General features: G+C 40.6%; 1 long non-coding RNA gene across 1 annotated transcript; it reads right to left on the bottom strand.

Moving 5' to 3' along the window:
* Window positions 1-3844: 3844 nt before the first annotated feature.
* On the bottom strand, window positions 3845-6896 carry LOC130154338 (uncharacterized). Its single transcript, XR_008823706.1, has 2 exons — window positions 5954-6896; window positions 3845-5063 (listed from the first exon to the last, which is right to left on the bottom strand). It is a non-coding gene; the product is annotated as an uncharacterized LOC130154338 (long non-coding RNA).
* Window positions 6897-9977: the final 3081 nt, after the last annotated feature.

Genomic DNA, 9977 nt, shown 5'->3' with positions numbered 1-9977 from the left:
CAGGCACATGTGAAAACAGAAAATAAAGACAACTAAGAACCTCTTGCATTACAAACACTGGACTAGGGTATCCTTATAATATCTTCAGATGTGGAAAATTTCAACAGACATGCACTGTTAACCATAACTTATATTTGCCCACCTCACTATTATAATTCTATTAAAAAACCACCACAACAACAAAAACACCAAACCCCAAAACCCCAGAGCTTCCTCACAAGATTTTGTTAATACAGAAATAAAGTAACCCCCAGCCAATACAACACTGTAGCATCCAGACAGAACTAAGGTTTACCTTTTTAATAGCCAAAACCCACAAAAATGAACTATAAACATCTCAATATAATTTTTGCATTTTATGACTGGAGTTCCACCAATGTTCTCATTATGCTTTGTGTTATGCTCCCATGTTACCCAATGCTTCCCAGAAAGCAGGCTCAGCTCAGGTGTAGTGTTGCCAGGTGAAGTTAATGCAGTGAGGACTTTTTTAAGGCCTCCATAGATGCTATCATTTACATCATGAAGGGCAGAGTCCCACTGAAGAATGATCACAGCTGAAATGATTGATATAGAATGAATACATCTGTTGTTTTGTAACTTATAAGAACCTCCCACTTCTTCTCCTGGTGAACATTTATCTAATTCTTCTCTTGTATATGCATGAACTATGGGAATCAGTAGGAATCTTTTCAATTACACCAATGGGGTTTGAATTAATTCTCCTTATTTACAACCAAATTTAGACTGTCAAATCCCTGCAGTAGTGTTTCATATAATATGCAAGCGTAATGCCTTATGTGGTTAGAAGATTAAGTTCTTATTAGGACATGGAAACACTGAAGATGTAAATATTGAGCCTAATTTAGCAAAGCATTTAAGTGCATGCTTAATGTTAAGCATACAAGTAACGCCTTTACAGCTGGATTTCAAATTAAGCACATATTAAAATATTTTGCTGGAAGCACTACTCCAATCAGTGTCCTGGAACCAGCTACAACAGATGAACTTTATCATAAAAGGATCAGTGAGACAAAGGAAAAAATGTTACAATTGGGCTCAGAGTAGAAGAGAGGTACACTGTCAGGGTAGAAAGCATTATTTGCTTTCACTATTATATTTCCTTTGAGATATAGCTGTCACCCCAAGTATTTTTATATCATGCAGCCTTTATTCCTGCTTTTATTTTATTCTCTTTTTGGAATAATCACACCTCTGGCTTCTTGCCTGTTGTCCTTTATATATTTTCCCCATATTCTTTGCCTGCTAATCTACCCCGCTCTTCCAGAGAACAAGGTGACAAAGAGGCAATGTAAAATGTGCACTGTGCCAGGCCCTCAGCTCCTAAGCTTTGTGATACAAATTATTTTTTTGATTGCCTCAAGCTCATCATATTTCCCTGCCTTCATTGATTCTGGATATCTGACAGTTACAGATTATAGAAGATGGCCCGTGTAGTAGCCTCTTAAGCATAAAACCCTACTCTGTCATATGGATTGCTGTGCCTGCTAGAAGAGTTTTCTCTCATTTGCACTTTCTCCATGTTCTGTGGGTGTTTCTTAAACACACTTTTCACTCTAGTATTAAGGGCTAATATTCTTTTCTAATAGGTCCCATTTCCCTAGAATCTGAACATTGCTTGTAGGATCTAAATAGTCTTCACTGAGATAACATCAACTGCCTCCTGTGTCTGGGGAGCTGAAGATGGGTATCAGTGACCTATTCCTGTTACTAGGAGAACTATGAAGCAAAGCAAGCATCCTATGCTCTGCAGCCCAAGAGTGCGAGACTGTCTTCTTCACAGTATGTTTTATGAGGATTCTGGAGGAGAATGGATATCTCTGCTGAGGCATATAGCATTCAGCTGAATCAGTTTCCCACCAGCAAGAAGAAGCAGAGGTGTTCAACACAGGGACTGCAAATCATGATGTATGCAGTTGGAAATTTTCACTGGGAAAATGCAGAGTGTTCATACCAGCCGCTTGCAGGTACCTCACTTGGGCACCTATGACATACTCCCCAGACAGATCAAGGACAGAAGTGGTGGCTCTTGCATTTGCAGTGGCCTTCAAATGAGAATGTTAATTTCCCTGCACCCTTTGGTGCTCCAGGTCTCAATTAAATGCTGAATGGAAAAAAGGAAAGCTGCATGTGAAAGAGATTATACTTGGCAGTTTTGAAGCTGTTTGTCAAGAACTGAGTGAGAGGGATGAAAACCAAGAAAATAGGTATGTACTGTATATTTGTAGCAAGTACAGAACTGAATGCCATCGTGCGGACAGTCAGCGTGAGTAAATTTAACCGGCAGCCTCTCCTAAAAAAAGTGGGATCTTTCAACAGGCTGGAATGCAGCCTGCACCAAAGACTCCTAGACTGTTGAAGTTCTTACAAGGAGTGAACACTGCTTTGGTATCTTGGCCATAGTGTGATCTCACGTGCACCTGTAATCCTCTTATCATGCTGTATATTTGCATTTTGTTTAGACATTCAGAACTCAAGGTAGAAGAAAAAGCTTTCAAAACTCTCAACAGCTTGAAAGGTCAATGAAATGAGGCACTGGAAGTTACATCCCTGCTCCTTGCAGAATTCAGCCTTGCAGGATTCGTTTCCAAGGCTGTCTAAGTACATTGTACCCAGGATAGTCCTGACACCTCCTTTACTTCTAAGTTTTCATTTTTCTGGAAAAAGTCAGTTGAAAATAGTGGAGTTCAGTTCAGGTGAAAGAACTTGACTTACAAGCATGAAAGCTTTCGTCCTCTTCATGAACAATCTAATGCAAATGAGACATGAAAGGAATGCAAGGATTCTCACAGATAATTGAATTACTTCAGCCTGGAAACAAGGAAAGCTTATTAAAGTTAGTATGGCAGAGATGCTCAATTTGTAAATGCTAAATATTAATTAATGAAAATCTTGTTTTCTGTTTTAGAATAATGTGGGGGTTTAAAATCCAGAAATTTCACTCAAAACCCATCCTTCATCAAGCTTACCCTGGCTCCAAAGCAGGATTACCTACCATATTGGTTCAAATACAAAGCTCTTTATACAGACTGTATGTTTTCCACATTTATCATAATTGCATACTAACACTCCAAAACTAGCTCACAGCAGGTTAAACTAAGAGATGACACATAAACCTCAAAATTTCATTTTGTAGGAATCAGACATGTTTACTTAAAATCATCCATGTTTATGAGGCGAGCCTTACATAAATTAATTTTCATTCATTCTTAGTATTCAGGTAATACAAGAGAAACTGCTTTAAAGCAAGTAGCAGGATCCATGACACATTACACAAAATCTAGTGTAACAGTAAACTACCAGAGTGGAGGAACTACAAAGGAATCTGGAAATTATTGGTAGTACATTGCAATTAAAAAAATGTTTTTTAGTTCAGTAAGGACTGTAAGAAAAAACCTTCAAAATTACAAGAGAACATTCATTTATGGGTGAAACAAGGGTTGCATTTTTTTCCCCACAGCCAATAGCAGTGTATTTTCCCTGCAGTATTTATTTATCACTGTGACAAAAGTACTATTTAATGCAGGGCATAGCTGTTAATATCCACTTCTCCTAGAACAGTTGGTATAGTGTATTAGTGTTGTCCACTTAAAAAAACTTAATAATTAAGGTTTTAGCAGACTACATAGGGTCTGATTCATCTTCCTTTCTAGACAGTAAAGTTCCACATGGGACACGATTGCGGTTTTATTATTTTCAGGATTTGATCACATATGCAGTTTAACAAATGTATCTTCTGTTTGAAGACCTCAGCATATTAAGAGAGAGCTCATGCCAGTCACGATACTACTTCCAGAAATTTTTAGTCAAGTTAGAAGCACACATGTAAAAATCATGCTTTTATTTTCTCAAAATGCCTTTTACTACAACATATTGAAATCACATCGTATGCAAGTGCCAAGTATTTAAATAGTGCTAAAACCTGCATAGCTTTTGTCCTGGCTCTGAAAAAAAGGGATAAAATCCTCTGTAGAGCTGGATCTCATGAGTGGGAGGAAATCGGCTCTTTCTCCACTCTTCAACAGAGATTTCATTTCTTTTAGTCCTGTAGATTTTGTTGTGGCACCTTTATTAACTCTTTCTGAAATAGGCAGAAACAAATCTCATAATAGTCCAATTCAAAAGAATTTATGTAATTTAATTAATTAAAAGGTATTCAAGAAGGATCTCAAAGATAAGCCAAAACCATATTAGCAGCAGCAGCTAAATTGCTTCACTTTGTTTTTCCTTACTTTTGAGCTTGGTGACCTATCTTGGTGGCTAACTTGTAAGATCTGGGATTTAGTTGGCCAAACTTTAAAAGGTTTAATGACCTTTTCTTGTTTTCCAGAGACTTATCTGCATGGATTGCTTTCTTCGTATTTTTCTGCCCTTTCAAGTATTACTTGGAAATGATAAAACATGGGCTGACTGTATAGAACAGGTGGCTAAAGTCAGAGATTTCATATTCTGTCAGAAAGACCCAGATGTGCTATCAAATGAAAAACCCGACCAAGAGGCAGGTTGTTCACTGAGAGTAGTCATTAATGCCCTATTAAAAAGACCAAGACATCATTGGCGTAGCAATACTACAGGTCATATACAGGTCTTTTCTTTAAAAGAATCGGTACACACGCGCCAGGTAACCCCCACTCAGTTTCACATTGGCATGGCAGAAAATGCACGCTTTGTGTTCCTAGAAGAAATCTCATTGCATTATATTAACTTCAGGCGGTCCAGCCTATTTGAAAGTACTTTATGGCAATGCATTAAAATGTACTTAAAGCAGAGTCTTACTCGATGTTTAAAAATTTACAGAGTAAAACTTGTTTTTTCAATTTTTCCTTTCTTCTTCCCTTCCTTTCTTCATATGCAGGGGAAGGAGGCAAACAGCCCTGCTGTGGGGTATCAACACTGGTGAACATTGCTGAAATACCACACGAGGCCAATGATCCGAGTGGAGGGCACGTTGGAGGGTTGTGCTGAATTTTAGCCATTACATGTGGGTTTATCTCCATTTTAATGAACAGGTTTGTCTCTTCGTATCATTACACTGGTATAAAGGCCTAAATGAAAGCAAACAAAAGTTAAAAGACACAAAGTGCAATCAAAACTCAGCAGTTTAAAGCCACCCAGCCTGCCTTGTTTTCCAACGCAATTTATTTTATTGCCCTGTGTAGTAACAGTAAACCACTGCATCATTCAGCTGAAAGGGTAAATGCGGGATCTGTTCAGCTCTCAGCATTGTCCCTAGTGCACTGCAATCAAGAAACACCTGCTTTGAATAATCTCTCTTCACTCTGCTGTAAAAATTCAGTGCTCAACAGACCAAGATTTCACCCCAGTCTGCGATATAAATAATGTATGTATAATGGACTCAGATTTGTAAAGGGCTGTGGACTTCTCCCCTGTGTCTTCAGTTACCGTATTCATCAGAACAACTTAAAAGGGGAAATGAGATTTGTTAAACTTTTTTGGTGACATTATATGCCATAAGCATTTTTTAATAAGAGATTAATTTGGAGCTTGGCCAAACCCTATCGGTTCTGGAGATCAGCATGGAATTGTCTTCTGGGAACATGGTAGCTATCCTTCCTGAGATAAAGCAACCGAGATGCATCTCTGCCTATCAGCTACCGTCACTGGATGGGACTAACAACAGTTTTGCAGGTATCTCTGAAAATAAAACAGGTTTTACATTTCTGCACTATCATCTTACTTGTTTGGAGTTCATTTTTCTGATTGCATTTTATCTAATGCTCATTTTGTGTCTCTATGTGATTTTTATTTGCAGAACACCCTCATCAAACTGTATTCATACATTAATGTTGGAACACTCGCACAGATGCACAGTAAAACAAAGATTTCTAAAAGTACCTACAGTAAACCCAACACTAAGAGTTTACCAAACACTTGCAGATTTGAAAAGATTCAGAAAGTAACTCTGCACACTTACCACTTCTGCAGTCTTGCATGATGCTTAGAGCAACACAGAACGTGAGCCTTGTCTCACCACCCACAGTGAGTTGCACACAAGGTTAGCTCTCTCAGTGCGGGACAGAGCAGGCGGCTGGCGCTGTCGGTGTGTTACACGAATGCACTGATCTGCATATGCAGCTAGTTCACCTGTAGCTTCTACCATGCTTAGATCTATAAACTTCAGGGTGCTCCTAGCTACAAAAAGTTACTTTCCCGTCACCGTGAAGTTCTTCAGCCAGTTAGTAAGTATTTTCACATTTCCAAGGTGACAAAAATATGTATCATACACTCACCATAACCTAGAAATTGGATCACAGGGTACTGGACCAAGACCAGAGCTATTAACGGCAGAAATGGAAAAGTTTAGTCATGCTACTTTACCTCCCCTCTCACCTTGCCTGTAAGAGTCTGTTCCACGGTCAAGAATGCTTCCTCTTAGTTCTGGGCACATGTACCCAAGCAGTGCCCAAAAGTGGTAGCAGTGCAGATATGACTTTTGGCTGAGCTCACAGATTTACTTCTTTGGGAGCACCCGCTGATCTGCAAATGCTAGCACCTCTTGGGTCCTACTGAAGGAGCGCGATAACAGGAAGCAACAAATCACACCTTGTGTATTTGAGAGGAAGGTTTCAAAGACCAAAGAGTTCATAAGTCCCTTGTGCTGTCCCACAGGAGCAGAAATACACCCATCCGTAGTGATTCTAGTGTTAAACAAATGTTTTCCTTTTTTGAAATTGAAAAGAGAAACTGCCACCTCCTGATGCAGGCTGGGTCAAAACAGGGCTCCTTGCTGCACTGTGTACACTGAAAATCAGTTGCCAGTATTTTTATGAATATGAACCATCCGCTTTACAAGCTGCTAGAGGCCAAAGAATTGGTACGTTTTTTGTTTCCTGTTTGGATGAGTGCTAAAGCTCCGCTGGCTCAGACGCTCTGCATGCATATTTTTACTTATCCTGGCAACATGTTGCTTTGACTTTTCCAAGAACCAGTGAAATACAGTAAAATTATTCCTTTCAAAAGGAATACAAACCACAGATATGGCTTGAGGAAATTTATTTCTGAAATGCTGCATAAAAGTAACAAAGTCTTCCTAGAATAGGAAGAAAATAGATTTTATTCCTAGAAAAAAATCCCACTTTAAGAACAAGCATCACAAGCTGCTTCAAAGAAAGATGCAAGCAACACAAAAAAAACAGAGTTATGGAAAATGGTTTTCAAATCTTTTCTTGTATTTCCCTTTTGGTTGTTACTTAGCTCATGGCATGAGTCTTTGACCACTAAATTTCCTTTTCAAACAAAAAAATCTCTGCCCAAAGGGGTAGGACATTTAAATTAATGTTAATGATGTCTCTTGGGAGCAAGCTCAGTGTGTTTATTACATGGATGCAAAAATTTCCTAATTTTTTGTCCTACAGATTTACCTTCTATGTGCATATACTGCAAAAGGTGAAATACGGTCTCTTCTCTTTCATTGTTACTCACTGCTATTAATCTTTTTAATTACCAATTACAGATGGATTTGTTCTGCTGATCTAAAGTTAAAAAAAGGCCCATTCAATGCTCTCCAGAATTTTCATATATTCCTTTTTTACCAAATTTAATTTTTTTTACTTTCTCTAGAATTCCTTAAAGCCCGCCTTTCACTTCTGAGGCAGCTAGAGAGCAAGCCCACAGTCTGCAGTGCCTAATGTAATAGCTCCTACTGGAGAAATACACCAGGTGGCGATATCTTAAATGTTGTGATTTTGTAGCTTAATAATTATTTTAAGAATTTCATTTTCTAAAAAATGTGACTGAGGACACTGAAGTAAAAGAAAACTGACATTAATATGTAAATTGACATTTAGCTTGGGTGGAGGTTAATGAGCTCCATCCGGTCAAAGCCTGAAAGTGCCTGTGAGCTTTCCTAGAAGATGCTTCAACAAATGAATATGAACAATTTTCCAACAAAACAAAAGCTTCTGCAAGCTGAATTAAAACTTATCTTCAGGCTCTGAGCATTGCTAACCACAAGATCGAAATTTACTCCAGCTGCTGCTGCGATCAGTGGTGTGGAGGACACAAGCACATCAGCCCTTGTATCCGTAAGTAAAACAAGAAGCGTGGCCGTTACAGATTGTGTGGGAGCCAGCCAAGGGGAAGCCCCAACCGCCTCTTTGCCAGGTGCTCATTCAGACAGCAACACGGCTATTTCCCACCTAGAAAACAAACCACAGCATCCACGGACAAAAATGTCACAGGCTGCAGGCTCTGCTTGAACACCTACATCCCACTCGGGAGGGAGAGAGAGAACTGGGTGCTGCATGTGAAGTGCCAGGTTTTCTATTCTATTTAGTATTGGTTGACAAATGTTCAATAGCTACATCTGCGATAAAAATGCTTCCTGACGAATGAACGGACAGGAGAGACAGTCTTTATAGAATTATCATTAAAGATACTGGTTGCAGCCCCAGTTCTCCTCAATCTCTTCAGCAACATTTTGAACGAACTGTGCAATTCCCAGAGCCCCATTACTCAGCACAGCAGTGTGGTAGAAAAGGTCTTGCATGGCCTAGAGAACTGCACGGCCTGGAATTCCCCAGAGGGATGGCTGTCGATGCTTCAACTTTTGCACCCAGGGTTTCTTCACTCGCTATTATTTGAACTCTTGCAAAAGGCTGATCTCATCAATACTGGAGTCTCTGCACGTCAGTGAGTGATGCTATGATCTGATGGGGCTGTCAGCAGGGGACTGCTAGCTGTGCCTTTGAAACAGGTCCCTGAAAATGCAGTGGCACTACATACCTTTCATGCGGCATGTAGCCACCTTAGCATGGCTACAAACACGTATTTTAACCCGATGGAGGAACAGCCAGAAGCAGAGTCATACCTCGCCCCGGCATTGCAGAGGCATTCATGGATTGCTACCACAGGCTGTCACAAACCGGCTTGTTACTAACCTCATCATTAGCAGAGAGAAGTATCCCAGGCACCACACATAAATACCTCCTGTTGAGTGCCCACAACAATGACATGTTTTTAGAAATGGAGTTTCTAAAGCCCAGCTCCTTGCCAAGCAGAAGCCTTCTAGCAGAAAAAGAACGGGGGATATTCTTTTGAGAGAGGAGCAACAGTTCGTGAAGGCCCTCTCGACCTCAGAAATGCACAGGCTGGAAACTGACACCCTTCTTTTTCCTTGGCAGAACGCACACCTCTCATTCTATTCCCTCCTTGGTCTTATTCCTTTTAAAGTGACAAATGAATAAATAAACAACATCTGGGTTGCAGAGTAGCCATCTGGGAAAGTCTTGGAGTGAAGTGTGGAAGGGCCCCCAGAGATAGCTCAGGAGATGGAGCAGACACATTTGAAGGGAAGGTAACTGCCGGTGCGCTCACCAGAGGGGCTCCTGCCTCCCCCCGCGTCTCTTGAGGAGCCGCTGCACTGGACCGATGGTCCCGTGTGCTGGCGCTGGCAGAGGAGTGCAGGCACGGGATGGATGTGTCCCCGGTAGTCTGACTGGTGAAAAACACCACTTGATGCAGGCAAACTGTCGCCCCGCTAGCCGTCCTCCGCCAGTCGCTTCTGAATAAAGCTCTGGTTTAGACACACATTAAAGGTTTTTACACCAGAGCTTTGAGCAGCGATTCATTATGCGGTTTATTAGACCTGAAGAGCAGTTTCATGGTCAAATTGATTTAATGCTGATCTTGCCTTTTTCTTCCCCATCTTCAAGCTTGCATGCTCTCCCTCTCGTGCGGCACCAGCATGGCGTATTGGGCCCTGCAGCCAACTTAATCAGGAAGCTGATTAGGCTGAATATTAATAATTTTTTGCTTTGGGGCCAGATCAGTTTCCTGAATGGGCTGATTGCTCGGCTGCACAAAAGCTAGTTCTGGGAGAGGGGAGAGTATTGGAGCGTGGCTCGCTCTGCCCTTCCTAGCAGAACTGCAGACCTACATTATCCAGACTTCTCTGGAAGCACTCGCATACGTGGGATGTGAAAGCCTCTGGAGTCTCC

This window comes from Falco biarmicus, chromosome 1 (genome assembly GCF_023638135.1).
Source record: "Falco biarmicus isolate bFalBia1 chromosome 1, bFalBia1.pri, whole genome shotgun sequence".
Lineage (NCBI taxonomy): Eukaryota > Metazoa > Chordata > Aves > Falconiformes > Falconidae > Falco > Falco biarmicus.
The sequence above is the reverse complement of the archived record's forward strand: the minus strand, read 5'-3'. Positions and strand labels throughout refer to the sequence as shown.